The 4,417-nt window shown below is 50.2% G+C and overlaps 1 pseudogene; it reads right to left on the reverse strand.

The window, feature by feature from the left end:
• Positions 1 to 632: 632 nt before the first annotated feature.
• On the reverse strand, positions 633 to 1,502 carry LOC144616909 (thiol S-methyltransferase TMT1A pseudogene; annotated as a pseudogene).
• Between the last annotated feature and the right edge of the window lie 2,915 nt (positions 1,503 to 4,417).

Below are 4,417 nucleotides of genomic sequence, written 5' to 3' on the forward strand. Positions count from 1 at the left end.
GGCCATGGTATGCACATAACTCCCGAGGCCCCAAAGTAGAAACCGAACATGCTCCATAAATAAAGATAGCTATCTGCATCCTTGCAAGTTCTCCTTTGTTGGAGAAGGGCTATGTTCTGGCATGCCCTGTGGGGGGTTCATTGTTCTCATCTTTAGAAGACCGAACTCTGTGATAGGACTTGGAAGACACCAGAGCAGTGGCACGGAGAGAAGCTCTCTGGCCTAGTTCTTCTTAACCTAGAGGTTAACGTGCCTGAAGTTTAGTTGTGTCTCTGCCATTTCTGTGAGCTATGTGCCTTTGTGCAAGTCGTTTGACCTCTCTGAGATGAATCGATCACTCCAGAAATACTGGGTTGCTGCACATAGTCAACATTCTCCAAATGTTTGTTGAATAAATAAGTGAATAAATGCGTGGCTCAGTTGGTTAAGCATCCTACTTCGGCTCAGGTCATGAGCTTGCGGTTCGTGGGTTCCAGCCCTGCATTGGGCTCTGTGCTGATGGCTCAGAGCCTGGAGTCTGCTTCAGATTCTTGTCTCCCTTTCTCTCTGCCCTTCTGCTGCTCTCTCTGTGTCTCTCTGTGTGTCTCAAAAATAAATAAACATTAAAAAAAAAGTAGGTGAATAAATGAATGAGTGAAGGGACTTGCCTAAGGTCACCCTCAGTGGGAGCTGTGCCTGAAGCCCATAGGTATCCAGCCTTGCTCACAGTGAAGATGGCTCTCCTCCACCTCCTCCTCACTCACCGGCCTCAGCACTCGGCACACCTCCTGGAGGATCTGCTCCTGGTTCTGCACGGAGCACAGGACCAGGGTGCAGACCACCACATCCATGGAGCCATCGGCCACCTGCTGCATGTTCTCCCCCACAGCCACCACGAAGCGCTCGAACTGCAGGTGTCGGTTCTCGGCGACGCTCTTGATCAAGAACTTCTCAAAGTTGGGGTTGGGGTCGATACAAGTCACCCTGCATCCAGCCGGGTAGAACTTGAAGTTGGCCCCGGTGCCGCAGCCCACTTCCAGCAGAGAGAGCTTCCCGGAGGGGCCCGCAAACTCCGGCAGGTTGCTGAAGAGCTCACGCTTCTTGCTTGTCATCTGTTCATTGTACATCACGGTGAACTTCTCGAGAAGTAGGGGAACCATTTTTTGCATATCTGGTTCCACAAGCCCAGAAGGTTCAGCAGGAACATGGGAAATAGATGTACCAGGATGCAACAGCCTGAGAGAGAAGGTGGCTGAGGACTCTTGGTGTGCAGGAAAGGGAGCACAAACCCCGGGGATGGAGGAGGAGAGCAGGGTGGGGGCAGTGGCACCACCATGGGTAACGTAAGACCCTGCAGACACCCCCAGTAGCACAGAGTTAGCAAATGAGGGATAAACCCAGAGAGGGGGTGTCTTAAGTCCTAATGTTCTGGGGCTCCTACCAGAAAAGAGAGGATAGGAATCTCCAAGAGCATGGCAATGGCCATCTGTCACAATAACTTCAACATCGGCAACAACTCACATATACCGAGTCTTTAAGTACGTTTTCTAACACTCTCTTCTTCACTACTTAAAAGAACCCATGAGACAGGCACTATTCACTTCCCATCTTATAGAAGAAGCAGCTGAGCCCCACAGAGGTGAACTACAAGGTTGTGCAGCTGGGAAATGACAGTCCAAGCGAAACCAGAGGGCCACGCTGGTGTTGTGTGGTTTCCACTAAGACCGCTGATCTCTTTTAGGGGAGTAACTTCTGACGGAGACCAGAGAGAGTACATGCATAGGGTGATCATGTGGAGAGGATTGGGACAGAACGACCTCACAAAATGTTGTTTTTGTCACCCCTGGAGGCAGAAATAGCCATTCTCATCGTCTGTAGAAACTTCTCTGGACTAGCCTCCTCTGCCCACCTTTGAGTATCTATCCATATCCTTGCCCATCCTTAGCTCCTTCCTGCCATACAGAGGTGTTTCTCCTCTGAGCCAGGCTGGCCCCATCCGGTAAAGCCAAAACCCTAATTAATTAGCTACCGCCCCCCCCATCTTTAACATCTCTCCTTATGGTCTCTCTCCTTTTCCCCCACCAACCTGCATCATCAAGTCTTTCCATCCCATGGGAATCCTTTCCTTTACCTCACTTTCCATGCAAGCCAACCCCCCTCCCCCCCTTACTTTCTCTTACTGTCAAACTGCATGAGACATTGTAGTGGGTACTCATTGTTCCCACTCCCTCGCCCCATTCAAACTGCAGCCTGCTGACACCTGTCTTCTGCCCCCACAACCCCACTGAAGTGCATGCAGACAGATGGAAAGACAGGCAGAGGGAGAGGAGAATGAGAGGGTGACAGTATTAAGAAGTGGTGACCAAAGAATAGAATGCTCTAGCTGAGGAGGTGAGAGAGGCTGGTGTCCTGGTGGAGAGACTGTCTGTCCTCAGAGCCTGGAGGGAGGAAGAAAAAGGTGGGTGGGGAGGTAAGTTTGGGCAGGGGAGTGAAGGTAAGAGGTTTTTACCAGATGGCCTGATTTTCTCAGTGAAGAAGAATGCTACGTTACTTTGTTGAAGATAAGGGGGGAGGGGGAAGGACACGAAGAGAGTGGAGAAGCTTTGCCATAGCAACTAGGAGGACTGGAAAAGCTTGTTGACCCAAAGCAGAGAGAGGGGCCCAGTAGCAGAGAGGATGTGGCTGAGCCTGGGGACTGTGAGTTGGTGGTGACACCACATCTTGATGGTATGGTCTTCACAGATGTTCTACAGTTTGGAACTCAAGCAGGATTCAGCGTTTAGGGTGAGCGGGGCTCAGCCGGGCTAGGGGTTCAGGTGGAGGAGGCTGAACAGAGTCAGGCCTCAGAGACTGAGGGGTCTGAGAGGTCCAACCTGGACAGAAAGTCTCAAGGAGGGTAGTGGGTGGGGAGAAAACAATAATGGGGTTCAGGCCTGGGGATGCTGGAGAGGCTGAAGAACCCAGCTGCTGAGTGAGATAGTTATGATCAGTCCCATAGAGTGAGGGCAGACTCTCCAAGAGATGGAGCAGTTTAGGGTCTAGAGCGTGGCCACGGGCAGAGACAAGAGGAAAAGTTTGGATGGGAACATCACTGGAATTGAGGATTTAAGGAACGGTCAGGGTGAGATGCTGGGCAGGTTATTACCTGGAGAGTGGGGGTGCCAGGCTGGAGAGGAGCCCCGGGAGCCAGGTGTCAGAGTCCCTGGTGAGTGTGAGGGAGTGGCCAGGAGGTCAGGAGGTGACTGTGGGGACAGCAGGGGCCAGCCACAGGGGAGGGGGTAGACGTGGTGTAGCTGGACAGCATGAGCCTCTTGGGTTTTAAAAAACTGCAGTGATCTGTGCCACCAATATATAAAGGCAAAAGCTCAATCAGCATAGAAAGGATTTTTTTCCCCAGTAAATAGCACCTTTTGAATGTACACAGCTTAACCCACCGAATCTCTTCCCACTAATGGGCATTTGTGTTGTTGCCTGTTTTTCGCTGATGGAAACCAAGGGCAGCAGAGACCACGTGTGTGCACTTTTGGTGAGAGCATCTGTAGGCTAAATTCTTGGCGGTGGGTGTACTTGGTCAAGGACAAGTGTACTCATTTTATTTGTTTGGTTGATTGAGGTAAGCACAAATGGCTTTAACTTTGAGAGCTATGCCAACTTGCCCTCCAAAGAGGATGCGCCAGTGGGTGATCCCATGAACGAGGGACAAGGCCACATGCTCGCCATCACCGTTACCAAGTTTTGCAGCCTGACAATGTGACGGGGGCATGTGACTTTCCGTATGTTATTCTTATTGTATTTCTTTAATCTGAGTGAGGTGGAGCATTTTGTTTTTCATATTTGCTATTTTCTTCCTTCCTTTCCTTCCCTTCCCTTTCCTTTCCTTCCCTCTCCTCCCCTCCCCTCCCCTCCCCTCCCCTCCCCTTCCCCTTCCTTCCTTCCTTCCTTCCTTCCTTCCTTCCTTCCTTCCTCCCTTCTCCCTCCCTCCCTCTCTCTCTTTCTTTCTTTCTTTCTTTCTTTTTCCTTTCTCCCTTTCTTTCTTTTCTTTGTAAGTAATCTAGTGGTTCAACTGCCAGAGTTCAGATCCTGGATTTTCGACATCTTAGCTGTGTGACATTGACCCATTTTCTTAAACTTGTTGTGCTTCTGTCCCCTCTCTTAAAATGGGGACGATGACATTGGGCTGAGGAGCTGTTGTGAGAACTTCAAGGGTGAACAGATGCTGTGTGCTTAGGACAGCGCCAGGCACCTGTAGATTAAGTTCCCTGTGCACACTGCCAGCTCATATTATGTGCGTCTGTTACCCACTTTCCTGCTGCGCTGGCTTTTTTTTTTTTTTTACAGGTTCACATAGTCAGGAAAGTAGCCTGTTGGCTGTCATTTATGTTGCTTTCTTGCCTTTCGGTATTTGATTTAAAAAAAAAAAGTATTACATTCCGTGCAG

Source organism: Panthera onca, chromosome B4 (assembly GCF_046562875.1).
Source record: "Panthera onca isolate mPanOnc1 chromosome B4, mPanOnc1 haplotype 2, whole genome shotgun sequence".
In the NCBI taxonomy this organism is placed as follows: domain Eukaryota; kingdom Metazoa; phylum Chordata; class Mammalia; order Carnivora; family Felidae; genus Panthera; species Panthera onca.